The sequence below is a fragment of the Anabrus simplex genome, chromosome 9 (assembly GCF_040414725.1).
Source record: "Anabrus simplex isolate iqAnaSimp1 chromosome 9, ASM4041472v1, whole genome shotgun sequence".
Classification (NCBI taxonomy): Eukaryota; Metazoa; Arthropoda; class Insecta; order Orthoptera; family Tettigoniidae; genus Anabrus; species Anabrus simplex.
This window is the reverse complement of record NC_090273.1, coordinates 168751126-168774148: the sequence shown is the minus strand read 5'-3', so window position 1 is coordinate 168774148 and position 23023 is coordinate 168751126. Positions and strand designations below refer to the sequence as shown.

Genomic DNA, 23023 nt, shown 5'->3' with positions numbered 1-23023 from the left:
ATATGAACGACGACCTAGGAAGAATATGTAGGTGGACCGATGACCTTCATTAAAAATCAATGCCCAAAAATCGCAGTGTATTCTTTTAGCTACCCAAAAATCCCACGCACGACTTATAGATATCCATACCCACTCAGTAACATTAAGAGGCACTCAGTTACAATTCAAAGACACAGTTAAAAACTTAGGGATGATAATGGATAAAAACCTTAGTTGGAACGATCATGTAACAGTTATATGTCAGCGAGTGTTTTATTCCTTACATTCCCTTAAAAAACTCAGAGATTTACTCCCCCAAAATGTAAGAAAACTGCTTATCCAAAGTATGGTAATGCCAATATTCGACTACTGTGACGTAGTATACAGTAACCTCAACGCCTCACTTTCCATCAAGCTCCAAAAGGCACATAATGCATGTGTTCGATTTATTTCAGACCTACCAAGGTTTAGCCATATTTCTCCCGCATTTGGTAGGCTTTCATGGCTACGCTTAAGAGAGGGGCGAAATTTACACACTCTTTCCCTGTTACATCGTATACTGAACCTTAACACACCTGAATACCTTGCCACACAATTCCATTACCTAGCATCACCTTCTAGTATTCCTACCAGATCATCATCCACCTCAGTAGTAAGCATTCCCATTCACCGCTCAACTGGCTACAGTAGATCATTTATAGTCGCCGCCAGCTGAATTTGGAATTCCCTACCTGCTGAAATTAGGAGCGTGTCAAACCACCTCCGCTTTAAGAAACTCTGTCAAACCTGGTTAATGGATAATAATAATTTCTTATAACATAGTAGGATTAGATCATGGCTGAGTTATTAGGTTAATTAAAACATTTAATTGATACCTTAAGATATTAAACTGTAGATAATTTAGTGTATATTTAACACTTCATGTAGGTGTATGTATGGTCGGACAGAATAGCAGGCTTCATAGCCTGAGTCCCGCCATATAAAACAAGACAATAAATAAATAAATAAATAAATAAATAAATAAATAAATAAATAAATAAATAAATAAATAAATAAATAAATAAATAAATAAATAAATAAATAAATAAATAAATAAATAAATAAATAAATAAATAAATAAATAAATAAATAAATAAATAAATAAACACATAAATAAATAAATAAATAAATAAATAAATAAATAAGATATGGTGTCGGGAAGGCTTAAAATTATATTCCTCTGAGGTTAGGCCCCTCTAACGGAAAGGGCATGTCGAGAAGGGCAGCTATCCATTAAACTAAAGTACTTAGGCCTCTGTAAGATGGTGTCGGGAAGGGGCATGTCGAGAGGCAGCTAGCTATAAAAGTAGGGTCCTCTGAGGTTAGGCCCCTCCATGATAGTGTCGAGAAGTGCAAAAAAAGGAAAAAGCAAAGCCATCTCCGTACAGGCCACGAAGGCCCTTGGAGGGGTGTAAGGTAGAGTCTTCCACTATAAGTAACCTTGGCACTTGATGGGTTTGAGTGGTTAGCACTACGCCCGGCCGCCTTTCCCCACAGGAAATAACCTGGTACTCATTTTTGGTGAAGGCTGAGTGAACCTCAGTGCCATGTTCACCTCCGGAAGTCGAAATCTTGTTTCTTAAATTTTCAGACTTCCTGACGGGGATTCGAACTCACGTACTTCTGCCCGAACCCAGGGCGCCTTTGACGCCTTGGCCAGGCAGTCCCTTGTCGAGAAGGCCATCTAGCCTCAAAAATAGAACCCTGTAAGGTTAAGTCCCTCCAAGAGAAGACGGCGTTGGTAAGGGCATCTAACCGTAAAACTAGGTTCTGTGTAGTTACGCCCCTAGTCAACATGGCTGTGTCCCGCCAAATGAAGAGAATGAGGTTAGGGTCATTCAAAATACGGCGCCCCACACGAGCACGTGGTTACGACTTGTCAAGATGACAGCAGTGAAGTTAGCCATGCACACTTATTTAAATACGCGCCAAAGAAGTGCACGAGGTTAGGACCTCTCATGATGACAGCAGTGAGGTTAGCCATGAACACTAATTAAAAAATCGAGCCAAAACAGTGCATGAGATTAGGACCCGTCAAGATGACAGCTGTCACTTATTCAAATTGCGCGCCCACGTGGTTAAGATGGCAGCAGTGAGGTTAGTCACGTTCACTTCTTCACAAAAAGTAAGGTTAGGGCCCGTCAAGGTGGCAGCAGTGAGTTTAGCCTCGCATACTTTCTCGAAAAAAGTAAGGTTAGGTCTGTCAAGATGACAACTGTCAAAAGCACGTGGCATTGTTTACAAAAAACCTGACGTCACTGTCACGTGGTCATGACGTCATAGGGTCAATGATCTTCGGGGACCGAAACAGGACAAAAAACGCTGGCGAGTTGTTTGAAAGAATACATTGGTATACTACTCACAAGCATTTCAGATTGTGCAACAACCACAAGTTACTGACAAGAGATGGAGATGTTCTCAACCATTTGAGAATGTGCAACAGCCACAAGTTATTAGCAAGAGATAGAGATGTTCTCAACCATTTGAGAATGTGCAACAGCCACAAGTTACTGACAAGAGACAGAGATGTTCTCAACCATTTGAGAATGTGCAACAGCCACAAGTTATTAACAAGAGACAGAGATATTCTCAACCATTTACCAATGTTCAACAGCCACAAGTTATTAACAAGAGACAGAGATGTTCTCAACCATTTGAGAATGTGCAACAGCCACAAGTTATTAGCAAGAGATAGAGATGTTCTCAACCATTTACCAATGTTCAACAGCCACAAGTTATTAACAAGAGACAGAGATGTTATCAACCATTTGAGAATGTGCAACAGCCACAAGTTACTGACAAGAGACAGAGATGTTCTCAACCATTTGAGAATGTGCAACAGCCACAAGTTATTAACAAGAGATAGAGATGTTCTCAACCATTTAAGAATGTGCAACAGCCACAAGTTACTGACAAGAGACAGAGATGTTCTCAACCATTTGAGAATGTTCAACAGCCACAAGTTATTAACAAGAGACAGAGATGTTCTCAACCATTTGAGAATGTGCAACAGCCACAAGTTACTGACAAGAGACAGAGATGTTCTCAACCATTTGAGATTGTGCAACAGCCACAAGTTACTGACAAGAGACAGAGATGTTCTCAACCATTTGAGATTGTGCAACAGCCACAAGGTACTGACAGGAGGTAGAGATGTTCTCAACCATTTAAGAATGTGCAACAGCCACAAGTTACTGACAAGAGACAGAGATGTTCTCAACCATTTGAGAATGTGCAACAGCCACAAGGTACTGACAAGAGATAGAGATGTTCTCAACCATTTAAGAATGTGCAACAGCCACAAGTTACTGACAAGAGATAGAGATGTTCTCAACCATTTGAGAATGTTCAACAGCCACAAGTTATTAACAAGAGACAGAGATGTTCTCAACCATTTGAGAATGTGCAACAGCCACAAGTTATTAACAAGAGATAGAGATGTTCTCAACCATTTAAGAATGTGCAACAGCCACAAGTTATTAACAAGAGATAGAGATGTTCTCAACCATTTAAGAATGTGCAACAGCCACAAGTTACTGACAAGAGACAGAGATGTTCTCAACCATTTGAGAATGTGCAACAGCCACAAGTTATTAACAAGAGATAGAGATGTTCTCAACCATTTAAGAATGTGCAACAGCCACAAGTTACTGACAAGAGATAGAGATGTTCTCAACCATTTGAGAATGTTCAACAGCCACAAGTTATTAACAAGAGACAGAGATGTTCTCAACCATTTGAGAATGTGCAACAGCCACAAGTTACTGACAAGAGACAGAGATGTTCTCAACCATTTGAGAATGTGCAACAGCCACAAGTTACTGACAAGAGATAGAGATGTTCTCAACCATTTGAGAATGTTCAACAGCCACAAGTTATTAACAAGAGATAGAGATGTTCTCAACCATTTAAGAATGTGCAACAGCCACAAGTTACTGACAAGAGACAGAGATGTTCTCAACCATTTGAGAATGTGCAACAGCCACAAGTTATTAACAAGAGATAGAGATGTTCTCAACCATTTGAGAATGTGCAACAGCCACAAGTTACTGACAAGAGACAGAGATGTTCTCAACCATTTGAGAATGTGCAACAGCCACAAGTTATTAACAAGAGACAGAGATGTTCTCAACCATTTGAGAATGTGCAACAGCCACAAGTTATTAACAAGAGACAGAGATGTTCTCAACCATTTGAGAATGTGCAACAGCCACAAGTTATTAACAAGAGATAGAGATGTTCTCAACCATTTAAGAATGTGCAACAGCCACAAGTTACTGACAAGAGACAGAGATGTTCTCAACCATTTGAGAATGTGCAACAGCCACAAGTTATTAACAAGAGATAGAGATGTTCTCAACCATTTAAGAATGTGCAACAGCCACAAGTTATAAACAAGAGACAGAGATGTTCTCAACCATTTGAGAATGTGCAACAGCCACAAGTTATTAACAAGAGATAGAGATGTTCTCAACCATTTAAGAATGTGCAACAGCCACAAGTTACTGACAAGAGATAGAGATGTTCTCAACCATTTGAGAATGTGCAACAGCCACAAGTTATTAACAAGAGATAGAGATGTTCTCAACCATTTAAGAATGTGCAACAGCCACAAGTTACTGACAAGAGATAGAGATGTTCTCAACCATTTGAGAATGTGCAACAGCCACAAGTTATTAACAAGAGACAGAGATGTTCTCAACCATTTGAGAATGTGCAACAGCCACAAGTTATTAACAAGAGACAGAGATGTTCTCAACCATTTGAGAATGTGCAACAGCCAGAGGTTTCTGACAAGTGTTAGAAATGGATGGCGTTTATGTATCGTATTTCGGAGCATGTGGGTAAATTGGGATTAAAAACGCCGTTCAACATCCAATTGTATTGTGGAAAATTTACTAGAGACTAGCTTCCTCTTAGCAGTACGGCTGACGAGCGCTGGGCGCTGATTATCGGACTTAACTACACTCTCCTGCCATCTGGGAGCGTACAGTGAACCACAGATTCGCTAGCGGAATTATCGATCAAGTACGAAGATATTTTGTTGTTTTGTTTCTGGTATTTTTGAGATCTGTGGAAGAAGAGTCCTGCACCTGGTCGCAGATTTTTATTTAAGAACTCGAAGAAGAGGCGAGATGATGTACACATTTGACCCTGAATAAAGAACCGGCCACAAATTCTACTTGGATTGTGGTTTGCCAACGACACTTCGATTAAACTGAATAATTTAAAAGATAAGAATTGTAAAAATGTTTTAATTTACCGTTATTAAGAGGAAACTTTTTGAGATCACTCGGTAGCCGTTTATCTGACGTTAACTGGTGTTTTGATTTTAAACGGGACTCGGATTTCTTGTGTACATTGTAAATTTTTAATTTCAAAACTGTTCTTGTAACACCAAGTTAAGCGTTATTTTATGGATCACTGGTTAGAGTTAGAGTTAGAGTTGTTTCCACGATGACTATCTAATAACAATTCGGCAGCCATCTTCCTTTTATCGTGACAGGTGACCCGTATCCGTGGGTGACAGTTTCCTGTTGTTGACGGAAAACAGAAGACTGCAGATGACTGTATGACGAGACGTATTGTGCTCTGGTTTAAGTTGCTCTCGACTGTATTCCACCTCCTAAATTGTAATACGTCCTCCTTTTCTTATGACCTAATATTATTTAGTATGTTATTCCAATTTCACCTAAACTGTTGGTAACATTATTTTACGGTTCCGTTATTTTACTGAACTCGTACTAGAAGTGTCGAAGAAGCAATTCTCAACTTACTGTTGATTAATTCTCTGCGACTCAACTAATTTTATGACTGATAATTCTTGCTGTTTTCAAAACACCGAATAAGTTGTGATCCAAAACGTTCTTTTCTATATTTTCAGAGGGTCGACCCAACTTATGTTATTATTTCTGTTTTAAAAGTAATAATCATTTTCCTCTATTTGCTTAATCATCGTATAGTATGTCAAAAATATTATTATTGTTCACTAAAATTGAAATCCTATTTCACTAAAATTATTTTAAATTTCAATCGATCATTTTCTTTAGAGTTGTTCTCTTGTTTTGATTCACATAGCTTCTACGCCCAGTTTTTTCACGCTCCTTCTTTAGACATATGGGTAAGTAACTCGTCTCTGTTTTTTACTTGAATGGTCCAGTTTTGTCCGACTGCTATCGATTGGGAAAGTTCTGGAGACACCAAAGGAGAGTTGGGCCTTGTACTGTGGTGTCGGTAGTTTCGCGCGTGTTTGTGGTATTATTACTGCGGTGGACTGATATATTTATAATCAATAAGTGGTGTTGCTATCAGAAGAGAATATACTGACTGGAAAAGGAGATAAGTCTATAATTGTGCTCTGGTTTAAGTTGATCTCGACTGTATTCCACCTCCTAAATTGAAATACGTCCTCCTTTTCTTATGACCTAATATTATTGAGTATTTTCTTCCAATTTCACCTAAACCGTTGGTAACATTATTTTACGGTTCCGTTATTTTACTGAACTCATACTAGAAGTGTCGAAGAAACAAGTCTCGACTTACTGTTCGTTAATTAACTGAGACTCAACAATTTTTATGACTGATAATTCTTGCAGCTTTCAGAACACAGAATAAGTTTGTGACCAAAATATTGTTTTCCGTATTTTCAAAGGGTCGACCCAACTTATATTATGAATTCTGTTTTTTAAACTAATGATCATTTTGCTCTCTTTGCTTAATCACCGTATAGTATCTCCAGAATATTATTATTATTGTCCACTTAAATTGAAATCTTAATTCATTAAAATTGTTCTAAATTGTAATCGATCTTCTCCTTTACAGTCGGTACGTTTTCTTGTTTGGATTCACATAGCCTCTACGCCGTGATGTTTGTTTTTCACGCTTCTTCTTTGGACCTATGGGTAAGTAACTCGTCTCTGTTGTTTATTGACTGGTAAAGTGTTGTCAAACTGCTATCGTTTGGGAAACTCCTGGAGACACTAAGGTTGAGTTGGGCCTTATACTGTGGTGTTGTCAAGAATGCTCTCAACCAATTGAGAATGTTCAACAGCCACAAGTTATTCACAAGAGAGAGAGATGTTCTCAACCATTTGAGAATGTGCAACAGCTACAAGTTATTAGCAAGAGATAGAGATGTTCTCAACCATTTGAGAATGTGCAACAGCCACAAGTTACTGACAAGAGATGGAGATGTTCTCAACCATTTGAGAATGTGCAACAGCTACAAGTTATTAACAAGAGATAGAGATGTTCTCAACCATTTGAGAATGTGCAACAGCTACAAGTTATTAACAAGAGATGGAGATGTTCTCAACCATTTGAGAATGTGCAACAGCCACAAGTTATTAACAAGAGATAGAGATGTTCTCAACCATTTGAGAATGTGCAACAGCTACAAGTTATTAGCAAGAGATAGAGATGTTCTCAACCATTTGAGAATGTGCAACAGCCACAAGTTACTGACAAGAGATGGAGATGTTCTCAACCATTTGAGAATGTGCAACAGCTACAAGTTATTAGCAAGAGATAGAGATGTTCTCAACCATTTGAGAATGTGCAACAGCCACAAGTTATTAGCAAGAGATAGAGATGTTCTCAACCATTTGAGAATGTTCAACAGCTACAAGTTATTAGCAAGAGATAGAGATGTTCTCAACCATTTACCAATGTTCAACAGCCACAAGTTATTAGCAAGAGACAGAGATGTTCTCAACCATTTACCAATGTTCAACAGCCACAAGTTATTAGCAAGAGATAGAGATGTTCTCAACCAATTGAGAATGTTCAACAGCCACAAGTTACTGACAAGAGACAGAGATGTTCTCAACCATTTACCAATGTTCAACAGCCACAAGTTACTGACAAGAGATAGAGATGTTCTCAACCATTTGAGAATGTGCAACAGCCACAAGTTACTGACAAGAGACAGAGATGTTCTCAACCATTTGAGAATGTGCAACAGCTACAAGTTATTAACAAGAGATAGAGATGTTCTCAACCATTTGAGAATGTGCAACAGCCACAAGTTATTAACAAGAGATAGAGATGTTCTCAACCATTTGAGTATGTTCAACAGCCACAAGTTATTAACAAGAGACAGAGATGTTCTCAACCATTTGAGAATGTGCAACAGCCACAAGTTACTGACAAGAGACAGAGATGTTCTCAACCATTTGAGAATGTGCAACAGCCACAAGTTATTAACAAGAGATAGAGATGTTCTCAACCATTTGAGAATGTTCAACAGCCACACGTTATTAACAAGAGACAGAGATGTTCTCAACCATTTGAGAATGTGCAACAGCCACAAGTTATTAACAAGAGATAGAGATGTTCTCAACCATTTGAGAATGTGCAACAGCCACAAGTTATTAACAAGAGACAGAGATGTTCTCAACCATTTGAGAATGTGCAACAGCCACAAGTTATTAACAAGAGACAGAGATGTTCTCAACCATTTGAGAATGTGCAACAGCCACAAGTTATTAACAAGAGACAGAGATGTTCTCAACCATTTGAGAATGTGCAACAGCCACAAGTTACTGACAAGAGACAGAGATGTTCTCAACCATTTGAGAATGTGCAACAGCCACAAGTTATTAACAAGAGATAGAGATGTTCTCAACCATTTGAGAATGTGCAACAGCCACAAGTTATTAACAAGAGACAGAGATGTTCTCAACCATTTGAGAATGTGCAACAGCCACAAGTTACTGACAAGAGACAGAGATGTTCTCAACCATTTGAGAATGTGCAACAGCCACAAGTTATTAACAAGAGACAGAGATGTTCTCAACCATTTGAGAATGTGCAACAGCCACAAGTTATTAGCAAGAGATAGAGATGTTCTCAACCATTTGAGAATGTGCAACAGCCACAAGTTACTGACAAGAGATAGAGATGTTCTCAACCATTTGAGAATGTTCAACAGCCACAAGTTATTAGCAAGAGACAGAGATGTTCTCAACCATTTACCAATGTTCAACAGCCACAAGTTATTAGCAAGAGATAGAGATGTTCTCAACCATTTGAGAATGTGCAACAGCCACAAGTTATTAACAAGAGACAGAGATGTTCTCAACCATTTGAGAATGTGCAACAGCCACAAGTTATTAGCAAGAGATAGAGATGTTCTCAACCATTTGAGAATGTTCAACAGCTACAAGTTATTAGCAAGAGATAGAGATGTTCTCAACCATTTACCAATGTTCAACAGCCACAAGTTATTAGCAAGAGACAGAGATGTTCTCAACCATTTACCAATGTTCAACAGCCACAAGTTATTAGCAAGAGATAGAGATGTTCTCAACCAATTGAGAATGTTCAACAGCCACAAGTTACTGACAAGAGACAGAGATGTTCTCAACCATTTACCAATGTTCAACAGCCACAAGTTACTGACAAGAGATAGAGATGTTCTCAACCATTTGAGAATGTGCAACAGCCACAAGTTACTGACAAGAGACAGAGATGTTCTCAACCATTTGAGAATGTGCAACAGCTACAAGTTATTAACAAGAGATAGAGATGTTCTCAACCATTTGAGAATGTGCAACAGCCACAAGTTATTAACAAGAGATAGAGATGTTCTCAACCATTTGAGAATGTTCAACAGCCACAAGTTATTAACAAGAGACAGAGATGTTCTCAACCATTTGAGAATGTGCAACAGCCACAAGTTACTGACAAGAGACAGAGATGTTCTCAACCATTTGAGAATGTGCAACAGCCACAAGTTATTAACAAGAGATAGAGATGTTCTCAACCATTTGAGAATGTTCAACAGCCACACGTTATTAACAAGAGACAGAGATGTTCTCAACCATTTGAGAATGTGCAACAGCCACAAGTTATTAACAAGAGATAGAGATGTTCTCAACCATTTGAGAATGTGCAACAGCCACAAGTTATTAACAAGAGACAGAGATGTTCTCAACCATTTGAGAATGTGCAACAGCCACAAGTTACTGACAAGAGACAGAGATGTTCTCAACCATTTGAGAATGTGCAACAGCCACAAGTTATTAACAAGAGACGGAGATGTTCTCAACCATTTGAGAATGTGCAACAGCCACAAGTTATTAGCAAGAGATAGAGATGTTCTCAACCATTTGAGAATGTGCAACAGCCACAAGTTACTGACAAGAGATAGAGATGTTCTCAACCATTTGAGAATGTTCAACAGCCACAAGTTATTAACAAGAGATAGAGATGTTCTCAACCATTTGAGAATGTGCAACAGCCACAAGTTACTGACAAGAGACAGAGATGTTCTCAACCATTTGAGAATGTGCAACAGCCACAAGGTACTGACAAGAGATAGAGATGTTCTCAACCATTTAAGAATGTGCAACAGCCACAAGTTATTAACAAGAGACAGAGATGTTCTCAACCATTTGATAATGTGCAACAGCCACAAGTTATTAGCAAGAGATAGAGATGTTCTCAACCATTTGAGAATGTGCAACAGCTAGAGGTTATTAACAAGAGATAGAGATGTTCTCAACCATTTGAGAATGTGCAACAGCCACAAGTTATTAACAAGAGATAGAGATGTTCTCAACCATTTAAGAATGTGCAACAGCCACAAGTTACTGACAAGAGATAGAGATGTTCTCAACCATTTGAGAATGTGCAACAGCCACAAGTTATTAACAAGAGATAGAGATGTTCTCAACCATTTAAGAATGTGCAACAGCCACAAGTTACTGACAAGAGATAGAGATGTTCTCAACCATTTGAGAATGTGCAACAGCCACAAGTTATTAACAAGAGATAGAGATGTTCTCAACCATTTAAGAATGTGCAACAGAAACAAGTTACTGACAAGAGATAGAGATGTTCTCAACCATTTGAGAATGTTCAACAGCCACAAGTTATTAACAAGAGACAGAGATGTTCTCAACCATTTGAGAATGTGCAACAGCCACAAGTTATTAACAAGAGATAGAGATGTTCTCAACCATTTAAGAATGTGCAACAGCCACAAGTTACTGACAAGAGGCAGAGATGTTCTCAACCATTTGAGATTGTGCAACAGCCACAAGTTACTGACAAGAGATAGAGATGTTCTCAACCATTTGAGAATGTGCAACAGCCACAAGTTATTAACAAGAGATAGAGATGTTCTCAACCATTTAAGAATGTGCAACAGCCACAAGTTACTGACAAGAGATAGAGATGTTCTCAACCATTTAAGAATGTGCAACAGCCACAAGTTACTGACAAGAGATAGAGATGTTCTCAACCATTTGAGAATGTTCAACAGCCACAAGTTATTAACAAGAGATAGAGATGTTCTCAACCATTTGAGAATGTTCAACAGCCACAAGTTATTAACAAGAGACAGAGATGTTCTCAACCATTTGAGAATGTGCAACAGCCACAAGTTATTAACAAGAGACAGAGATGTTCTCAACCATTTGAGAATGTTCAACAGCCACAAGTTATTAACAAGAGACAGAGATGTTCTCAACCATTTGAGAATGTGCAACAGCCACAAGTTATTAACAAGAGATAGAGATGTTCTCAACCATTTGAGAATGTGCAACAGCCACAAGTTATTAACAAGAGACAGAGATGTTCTCAACCATTTGAGAATGTGCAACAGCCACAAGTTACTGACAAGAGACAGAGATGTTCTCAACCATTTGAGAATGTGCAACAGCCACAAGTTATTAACAAGAGACAGAGATGTTCTCAACCATTTGAGAATGTGCAACAGCCACAAGTTATTAGCAAGAGATAGAGATGTTCTCAACCATTTGAGAATGTGCAACAGCCACAAGTTACTGACAAGAGATAGAGATGTTCTCAACCATTTGAGATTGTGCAACAGCCACAAGTTATTAACAAGAGATAGAGATGTTCTCAACCATTTGAGAATGTGCAACAGCCACAAGTTATTAACAAGAGACAGAGATGTTCTCAACCATTTGAGAATGTGCAACAGCCACAAGTTATTAACAAGAGATAGAGATGTTCTCAACCATTTGAAAATGTGCAACAGCCACAAGTTATTAACAAGAGACAGAGATGTTCTCAACCATTTGAGAATGTTCAACAGCCACAAGTTATTAACAAGCGATAGAGATGTTCTCAACCATTTGAGAATGTGCAACAGCCACAAGTTATTAACAAGAGACAGAGATGTTCTCAACCATTTGAGAATGTGCAACAGCCACAAGTTATTAACAAGAGATAGAGATGTTTTCAACCATTTACCAATGTTCAACAGCCACAAGTTATTAACAAGAGTCAGAGATGTTCTCAACCATTTACCAATGTTCAACAGCCACAAGTTATTAACAAGAGACAGAGATGTTCTCAACCATATGAGAATGTTCAACAGCCACAAGTTATTAACAAGAGACAGAGATGTTCTCAACCATTTGAGAATGTGCAACAGCCACAAGTTATTAACAAGAGACAGAGATGTTCTCAACCATTTGAGAATGTGCAACAGCCACAAGTTATTAACAAGAGATAGAGATGTTCTCAACCATTTAAGAATGTGCAACAGCCACAAGTTACTGACAAGAGATAGAGATGTTCTCAACCATTTGAGAATGTTCAACAGCCACAAGTTATTAACAAGAGATAGAGATGTTCTCAACCATTTAAGAATGTGCAACAGCCACAAGTTATAAACAAGAGACAGAGATGTTCTCAACCATTTAAGAATGTGCAACAGCCACAAGTTATTAACAAGAGACAGAGATGTTCTCAACCATTTGAGAATGTGCAACAGCCACAAGTTATTAACAAGAGATAGAGATGTTCTCAACCATTTACCAATGTTCAACAGCCACAAGTTATTAACAAGAGACAGAGATGTTATCAACCATTTGAGAATGTGCAACAGCCACAAGTTATTAACAAGAGACAGAGATGTTATCAACCATTTGAGAATGTGCAACAGCCACAAGTTATTAACAAGAGACAGAGATGTTATCAACCATTTGAGAATGTGCAACAGCCACAAGTTATTAACAAGAGATAGAGATGTTCTCAACCATTTACCAATGTTCAACAGCCACAAGTTATTAACAAGAGACAGAGATGTTCTCAACCATTTGAGAATGTGCAACAGCCACAAGTTATTAACAAGAGACAGAGATGTTCTCAACCATTTAAGAATGTGCAACAGCCACAAGTTATTAACAGGAGGTAGAGATGTTCTCAACCATTTGAGAATGTTCAACAGCCACAAGTTATTAACAAGAGATAGAGATGTTCTCAACCATTTGAGAATGTTCAACAGCCACAAGTTACTGACAAGAGACAGAGATGTTCTCAACCATTTGAGAATGTTCAACAGCCACAAGTTACTGACAAGAGACAGAGATATTCTCAACCATTTGAGAATGTGCAACAGCCACAAGTTACTGACAAGAGATAGAGATGTTCTCAACCATTTGAGAATGTGCAACAGCCACAAGTTATTAACAAGAGACAGAGATGTTCTCAACCATTTGAGAATGTGCAACAGCCACAAGTTATTAACAAGAGATAGAGATGTTCTCAACCATTTGAGAATGTGCAACAGCCACAAGTTATTAACAAGAGACAGAGATGTTCTCAACCATTTGAGAATGTGCAACAGCCACAAGTTATTAACAAGAGACAGAGATGTTCTCAACCATTTGAGAATGTGCAACAGCCACAAGTTATTAACAAGAGATAGAGATGTTCTCAACCATTTGAGAATGTGCAACAGCCACAAGTTATTAACAAGAGACAGAGATGTTCTCAACCATTTGAGAATGTGCAACAGCCACAAGTTATTAACAGGAGGTAGAGATTTTCTCAACCATTTGAGAATGTTCAACAGCCACAAGTTATTAACAGGAGGTAGAGATTTTCTCAACCATTTGAGAATGTTCAACAGCCACAAGTTATTAACAGGAGGTAGAGATTTTCTCAACCATTTGAGAATGTTCAACAGCCACAAGTTATTAACAAGAGGTAGAGATTTACCAATGTGTGTTAACACTCATTTTTTAACTTTCCCATTTTTTTACAGTTGCAAGAAATTCATCAACCTGTGAGTTGTTGCTTGTGGCGTTGAAAACGTTCTGCAGTAACATGATCGTCCAGAACAGGTATTTTGGCTATCAACAGGAGTATCTAAGTTGCTTTTCCAAATGTTTTTATGACTTTAATTCTAATCGAGAGCGGTGACTTCGTTTTGTGTAAGTAGTATAATTGGTGGATTCGGCCGCCTCCTCCTCCTCCGGCTCCCAGGGGCCTCCTCCTCCGTCGCCTCGCGGGGGGCCTTCCCAGGGGGCTCCTGCTCTGCAGCCAGCAGGGGCCTCCTCCTCCGTCGCCTGGCGGGGGGCCTTACCAGGGGGCTCCTGCTCTGCAGCCAGGGACCTCTTCCAGTGCTGCCAACTTAACCTTACTAGCGCGAAATTTGAATTGGTAAACAAAGCCACGTTTTTTGACAGTCACGTGCTTTTTGACAGACAACAACGCATCGCTAACTTCAGTGCTACCATCTTGACGGGCCGAAACTTCAGTGCTGCCAACGTAACCTGACTAGCGCGAGATTTGAATCGGTAAACAAAGCCGCATGCTTTTTTGACAGCTCTCATCCACCATCTTTAATCAACAGAGCACCATGCTGCCCTCTTTAGCTACATACCTTTGAAATGTGGTGGCGGATAATTTGAAAAATGCTTTTTGACAGCGGCCATCTTTAGACGACAGAGCGCAGTGCTGCACTCTTTAGTTGAATTATGGTGGCGGCAAATTCCACGTAACAGTAGCCATCTTTAATCAAGAAAGCACCGTGCTGCACTCTTTAGTTGAAATGTGGTGGCAAAATTTGACAAATTCCACGTGCTCTTGTTTGGAATCAGAGCCGTGTTTTTTTTGACAGCTGTCATCCACGATCTTGCATCACAAACCTCAGTGCTGCACTCTTTAGTTAAAATGTGGTGGTGAAAAATTCTACGTGCTCTTCTTTGGAAACAAACCCACGTGCTTTTTTGACAGCTACCATACGCCATCTTTAATCAAGAGAGCACCATGCTGCACTCGTTAGGACAATAGAGCATCGCTAACCTCACTGTTGCCATCTTTACGGCGCTAAACCTCAAGGCTGCCACCTTATGCATGTCATAGCGCGGAATTTAAAATCCAACAACAGAACATTGCTAACCTCACTGCTGTCTTCTTGAAAAGTTCAGTGTTCCAGACACTAAGAACTATCGAGCAGATACTGATTTTTGTTAGAAAAACGCAACTCTTTGCACCTCGGATATTTTATTAGGTAATTCTGATAATCATTGTTCTGAACACAAAACCATTTACCAATAAAGATTAATTTGCTACACTTAACAAAGTAGAAGCGTTCTTGCTGATAGCAATCGATGAGGGTGTTGCTGCTGTTAAAAATGTGCCTACTTAAGCTAACTCCTTCTAGGAGGAGGGCGTGGTAAGGTAGTAGATGAGCCCTTTTGCTTTTTAGCCCATTAGCCCTTTAGCCTATTAGCCTTTAGCTCTACAAGGAATGTGCGATAGGGAGGAGGGAGAGTCCCCTCATCCTTTTTGCCCTTCTGATAAGACGTAACTCATGGGTTCCATTCCCTATCATGTGTGTAGCACGATTATTTTTCGGTTCAGTATTTTGCAGAGTAGCCCTCGCCTACACAAGCTACATGCTTGTAACCCATGCCAACAGATTGAAACAATAGGTTTCCGAACTGATATTTCACGTTACGTGTTTATGCGATAACTTCTTCGACTGCTTTTCGCACAAGACAAATGATAGAAGGCAAATCATTTGAAGTTGTACTTTTGCTATATCGTTTACCGAGCGAGTTGGTTACGCAGTATGTGCACTGCCTTATGCATAAGATCGCATTGTATGTTCGATTTTAGTGTTCTGAACACATCAATCAATGTTCTAATCACATGGTGAAGTTAACGACATCGAGTACAGTGTTCGATTCTAGTCTTGTTATGTTTCAATCACTTTTTTGTTATCTGATCTTCAGGTATCCCCTAACATGTTCGAAATATATATATTGTATCGAGTACAGTGTTCTGTTCTAGTCTTGATCACTTATTTAGTGTTCTGAACAATCATGCACTATTCTGAACACATGTTGTATCGAGTACAGCGTTTGATTCTAGTCTTGTTATGTTTCTTTTATCATCTGCAAGTCTAAACATGCATAATGTTGTTATCGCTGCACACTCTTGCCTTCGCGATGCAGGTTTAAACTTGTTCGATAGAGCAATGCCTTGACATAAGAAGAGGTCTTAACAGCTTATGTATAACCGCTATTGTTTAAAGATGACCGCTGATAGCCGTTAAAAAGACACGAAGAATTTTTTTAACTACCCACCACCACATTTCAAAAGTATGAGATTTAGTGCTGTAAAGATACCAGCACGATGCTCTGTTGATTAAAGATGAGAGCTGTCATAGATTGTCTGCTAGCACATTTCAAAGGTAAGTAGCTAAAGATGGCAGCACGGTGCTCTGTTAATTAAAGATAGCAGCTTGTCAAAAAAGCACATAGAATTTTTCAAATTTCCCTCCACCGCATGCATGACAGCAGCCACCATCTTGCGTAGTAGCCTCTAAGCTAGCTTTCTTCATAAGAGTAGCCGCCATCTTGTGCGAGCACCCCTAGGCTGTCTCATAAGGAGCTATGTATAGTCACAATTTTGCGTCCGCCATCTTGCGTAAGCATCCCTAGCGCGTCTCATGAAGGCAGCAGTCATCTTGTGCAAGCACCCTTAAGCTGTCTCATAAAAAGCTATGTATAGCCGCCATCTTGTAGAATTAGATAGCCGTCAATATCAAAGGGCCTCCGTAGGAATCGAACCGTTGATCTCATCATTAGACTATGTTTTTCTTATGCTATCATGTTCCACATACTGCGAAGCTGGATATAAGGCGGAAAAAGTTTGTCCGTTTTGCTCTAGGACGCACCGTTTTCGAGAGATTTAATATTTTGCATTTAAGCCCCAAATTTAATGAATTCAACTAGCGCGACACGTTAGCCTCTAAGCTAGCTTTCTTGATAAGAGCAGCAGCCATCTTGCACAAGTACCCTTAATGCGTCTCTTAAGGAGTCGTGTATAGCTGCTATCTTGTGTCCGCCATTTTGCGCAAGCACGCTTAAGCCGTCTCATAAGAGCAGCCGCCATCTTAACTCATTGCGGGCCGCGGACGGCGTAAGACGTTTAATGTTCCGCGCGAAGCAATGCTGTTTTATTCGTTATCTATGCATTCTTACACCTTAGTCAGCGTTACTGGTTGTAGCAGGAAGTTAGCTGTTTTAGCGGGAATATCTCAGCACTTCCTCGCGCGTCAAGTCGGTACTTGAGGTTCCAATGCAGTGCGTGTCGTTCTTGCCGTGTGTAGTATAATGGCTTATAAAACAAAGTTTCTTACGGAAGATTAATTATTAGATATTGTTCACAATGATTCTGGTGATGAACTTATTCCTGAAATACTCAGATAGTGAAAGTGAGAGTGACGAGGAAATTCCGATTCCCGAATCAGATAGGCCTATAGAGAAAGTGAAGTGCCTGATGCATATCATCCTAGTTATTGTCCACCCGTTCCACCATTTACAGAGAATTCAGCTATAAACGTTCAAATAGAAAATAAGCAGGATATTTTGAGTTATGTGATTTTTCATGAATGACGAATTTTATCAGTATGTGTGTGAGCTGACCAATCTATACGCGAGTCAAGTGATAAGTGCGGTGCCCCGGCCTTTCACAAAGAAATCGATCATGCAATCGTGGAAACAGTCCAAAATCCTGATATAAAAATGTACTGGACCGAAGATCCTGTTTTTCATACTCCGATATTTTCTAATACAATGTTCCGAACACGCTTCCTTCATATTTTTCATTTCTTCACTTCGGTGACAGTAATCATTATGCCGAAAGTACAGATTGGCTGTATAAAATTAGACGTATTTTGAAACCTGTGACACCAGATATCACACCCTAAATATTTACTAGAGGTAAGGGCAAAGTATCATTTTTCTAACATTTATAGTTTAGGAGTAATTGTAAATTGTATTGAGTAATGCACGTCAAGACGGCCGGGCATGAAAATGGCTGGTCCAGGCATTCAAGTGTCCCGCTCAGAAGCAGGTACTGAACGTGTTAAGCAAGCATCTCTAGGGCGTCTCATAAGGAGCCATGTATAGCCGCCATCCTGCGCAAGCATCCCAATAGTGTCTCATAAGAACCTATGTATAGCAGACATCTTGAGTAAGCACCCTTAAGGAGTCATGTATAGCCGCCATATTGTGCAATTAGCGTTGAGAAATAGCTGCTGTAGAATTGTTTAAATTATCCGCCACCACATTTCAAAGGTATGTAGCTAAAGAGTGCAGCATGGTGCTCTCTTGATTACAGATGGCGCATGGTAGCTGTCAAAAAAGCATGTGGCTTTGTTTCCAAACAAGAGCACGTAAAATTCGCCACCACCACATTTCAACTAAAGAGTGCAGCACTGAGGTTTGTGATTCAAGATGGCGGATGACAACTGTCAAAAAAGCACGCGGCTTTGTTTCCAAACAAGAGCACGTGGAATTTTTCAAATTGCCGCAACCATATTTCAACTAAAGAGTGCAGCACGGTGCTCTCTTGATTAAAGATGGCTGCTGTTACGTGGAATTTGCCGCCACCACAATTCAACTAAAGAGTGCAGCACTGCGCTCTGTCGATTAAAGATGGCTGCTGTCAAAAAGCATTTTTCAAATTATCCGCCACCACATTTCAAAGGTATGTAGCTAAAGAGGGCAGTATGGTGCTCTGTTGATTAAAGATGGTGGATGAGAGCTGTCAAAAAACACGTGGCCTTGTTTACCAATTCAAATCTCGCGCTAGTAACGTTAAGTTGGCAGCACTGGAGGAGGCGGCCGAACCCCCCAATTATACTCCTTGTGTAAAATGCGATGTGATCAGATTTTGTAAAATAAAGAAAAGTTGTGATAATTCTTGATTACTTCTTTCACGGATAAAAACAGTCCAAGTGACTGTATCGGAGTGATTGTTGTATTGGTTATTAAATTAAAGTTATTAAAATACAATATTAAAGGAAAGATGGATGCCGCTACCCGCATCATATTTCAATGAAGCGTTGTTTCCACACATTACACCGGGGAGGTCTGTACAGCTGATGAGCGGGACATCACGAGCGGCGTGCGCGATGTGTTCTTAGTGACGTGTGTAGTCCTTTGTTTCGTTGTGTCACGAGCATCACACTTTCTATCGGATCTTCGTAGCTCATAGTGAAGGAGCAAGTCACTATGTCTTATAATAATAATAATAATAATAATAATAATAATAATAATAATAATAATAATAATAATAATAATAATAATAATAATAATAATTATAATAATAATAAGAAGAAGAAGAAGAAGAACCGTATGGTCTTACCAGGAATAGTATGACAAAGTAAATCACCGGCGTACTTGTAATGAAAATGACCGAGCAGATATCTCGGCTCGCTCAGAGAGGAAACAATTAGCGTTGGCGGAATGTCTCAAGTATGTCAATTGAGCTCTTCCTTCTGGTTTGTAATACAACCCAAACACGATGAGCAAACAGCACGGGCTTGTACAGCGGGTACTAATCTCATTTAGAATTTATGGCATGTTTGGGAATAAAAAATACCATAGAGACTGCCAGCCAACAAGGGACAAAGGATGTGCTCCTCCTACTGAGCGAGAAGTGAACAGTGCATGTGTTGTTTTGGATATTGTGACACCGCTCGTCCGAATGAGTGGTGTGAAGTTTAAATGACATAGCCTAGCCCTCGGGAGATAGTGGGTTCGCACCCCACTGTCGGCAGGCCTGAAGATGGTTTTCCGTAGTTTTCACACCAGGCGAATGCTGGGGCTGTACGACAGCCACTTCCTTCCCATTCTTAGGCCTTTTTTTATCCCATGTAAGACATATGAAGTATCCAGCCGAGCAACACATGACGTCTACATTTTGTGTTTACTTTAAAACAATGTTTCCTTTCTCCTGAATTAGTCCGATGTTGTTGGCTTGATTTCAGCTCTTTATTCAACAACTACGGACAGATGCCACAGTAGCTCTCGTTACAGTTTGTAGTGAAGCACCTTGCAAGGGTGGCAATACCTACTGCTACACGGCTGAAAGCAACGGGAAACGTCAGCCGCAAGACATGCATGGCTTTCTCCAGAGTAAAATATTCCGCAGGTAAAATAGTCCTCCAATCGGACCTCACAACATCAGACTGACATTCTGCGTGTCGGAGTGTGGAATGTTACAAGTCTGAATCGTCGTGATAGATTGGAGAAGTTAGACGTAGTTCATTTAAGTCAAGTACGTTGGTCAGGCGACTACAGACAGCGGAAATGCTGGAGTTGGTTTAATAATGAATAAGGAAATAGGCCAGCGGGTAAGCTACTACGAACAGCACAGTGAAAGTATTATTTTTGTCAAGATAGACACCACAATAGTGCAGGTCTATATGCCTACTAGTTGAGAGGATGATGAAGAGATAGAAGATTTAATACAATGCGTAAAAGTTGACGAGAATCTAAGTTGATATGAGATTGGAATGCTGTGGTAGGCCAAGGAAGATCATGCATTCGGATTGAGGCAAAGAAATGAAACAGGAATTACGCTGGTTGAATTCTGAACCGATCATAATTTAGTCGTTGCTAACACTTGGTTCAAACACCACAAACGACGGTTTTATACATGAATGAGACCTGGAGACACTGGAAGGTATCAAATAGACTTCATTATGATTAGGCACAGATTCAGAAACCAGGTGTTGGGTTGAAAAACTTTCCCAAGGCCAGACGTGGACTCTGACCACAACTTGTTGGTCATGAAATGCCATCTGAAGTTGAAGAAATTGATGAAAGGAATGCAAGGATATGGGATCTAGACAAGTTGAAAGAAAAGAGTGTGAGAGACTGTTTCAAGGAACATGTTGCACAAGGACTAAATGAAAAGGCTGAAGAGTGGACAGTGGTGAAGAATGAGGACTCCAAGGCTGCTGAAAAAGGTTAGGAAGAAAGGAAAGATCAACTAAGAATCAGTGGATAATTCAGGAGACACTAGATTGATGAACGACGAAAGTACAAGAATACAAAAAATGAGGAGGGCAGAAAAGAATACAGGTGATTAAAGAATGAAGTAGATAGAAAGTGCAGGGCAGCTAAGAAAAAAGGCTGAAGAAGAAATACAAGAATGTTGAAGGTTGTATGGTCTTAGGATATGTAGATTATCCACACAGAAAAATCAAGGAAACCGTTGGAGAAAGGAAAACTAGGTGTATAAATATTATGAGCTCAGATGGTAAACGACTTCTAGGGAAAGAAGACAAAGTAGGAAGATTGTTTTGTTCTGGAACAAGAAGAGGCCGCTGATGCTGATGAAATGGGAGACCGAAACTTGAGATCAGAATTCGACAAAGTACCTGGAATTGATGACATTCCTTCTGCCTTGGTAGACTCGAGCATGGCGAAGATGCATGAGACAAGAGAAGTGCCATCCGATTTTTAACAGAATGTTGTTAAACCTATTCCCAAGAAAGCCGTGGTGTCGAGTGTAAAAACTACCTCAGCATTAATTTAGTATCCCACGCCTGGAAACTTTTAACACGTATTATTTACAGAAGAATGGGAAGACAATTTGAAACATGGAGGAAGATCAGTTTGGCTTCAAAAGAAATGCAAGAAGACGTGGAGCAATCCTAACTGTACGTATGATCTTAGAGAATCGAATTAAGAAGGACAAGCCGACATGGATGGTGTTCGTAGATCTAGAAAAGGCATTCGATAATGTTGATTTGACCAAGCTATTTGAGATTCTGAAGGTGATCGGGGACCAAATACTGAGAAAGCAGAATTGTGTACAGGAGATGGTTTAATAATGAATAAGATAATCTTTATAAAAATCCATCTACAGTGATAAGAATCGAGCACTTTGAAAAGGAAACAACAATCCATAAAGGAGTTCTGTAAGATCGCAGCTTGTACCCTCCCCTTTACACGTTTTTATAGAACAGGCAGAAAACGAAATCTAAGAGGAATTTGGAAAACAAATCACAATCCAAGGAGAGGAAACCAAAACTCGATGATATTGTTATTTTATCTGAGAGTGTAGAAGATCTGGAGAATGGTATGGACGAAGTCTCGGGGATGGAGTACAAATGAGTTCAAAACGAAGGTAATGGAGTGCGGACATCTGGGGCGTAGTGACATAGCTCAGATGGGAAGCGAAGGTGATGGAGGGCGGACATCTGGGGCGTAGTGACATAGCTCAGATGGGAAGCGAAGGTGATGGAGGGCGGACATCTGGGGCGTAGTGACATAGCTCAGATGGGAAGCGAAGGTGATGGAGGGCGGACATCTGGGGCGTAGTGACATAGCTCAGATGGGAAGCGAAGGTGATGGAGGGCGGACATCTGGGGCGTAGTGACATAGCTCAGATGGGAAGCGAAGGTGATGGAGGGCGGACATCTGGGGCGTAGTGACATAGCTCAGATGGGAAGCGAAGGTAATGGAGTGCGGACATCTGGGGCGTAGTGACATAGCTCAGATGGGAAGCGAAGGTGAGATGGATAGATCCAATCACGAATGAAGAGATACTCAATGGAATTGATGAAAGGAGATTAATTTCAAATTTGACGAGAAGAAAAGATAAAATGAAAGGGCACATCTTAAGACATCCAGGTCTTGTTCAGTTGGTTTTTGAGAGAAGTGTAGAGCAGATGTAGTATGTAGTAGTCAGATCAGAAGACCTCCACTATCCCGAAAGTCAAGGTCAGGCACGAAGCCTAGACCTTCCCACTCCATATGGCAGTCCTTAAGGATCATGGCACGTGACAACATTCCGGCAATCCGACGTCTCCGTAAGAGTACGTTATTTAGTCCGACGTAAATTATTATTATTATTATTATTATTATTATTATTATTATTATTACTCTACCGAACGAGTGGTGAGAAGTTTGGATGACATAGCCGTCAG

At 39.8% G+C, this 23023-nt stretch overlaps 1 protein-coding gene across 2 annotated transcripts in view; it reads right to left on the bottom strand.

Moving 5' to 3' along the window:
- The window catches only part of bdl (borderless), a 297068-nt gene that overhangs the window by 261032 nt on the left and 13013 nt on the right, over window positions 1–23023 (bottom strand). Inside the window, exon 1 of one of the 2 annotated variants that reach the window (XM_067153899.2) lies at window positions 19447–19464. The exons of the other annotated variant lie outside the window; for it this stretch is intronic. The gene's annotated coding sequence lies outside the window, so the exon portion shown is untranslated. Of the gene's footprint in view, window positions 1–19446; window positions 19465–23023 lie in introns of those variants that run through there. 2 annotated transcript variants of the gene reach the window in all.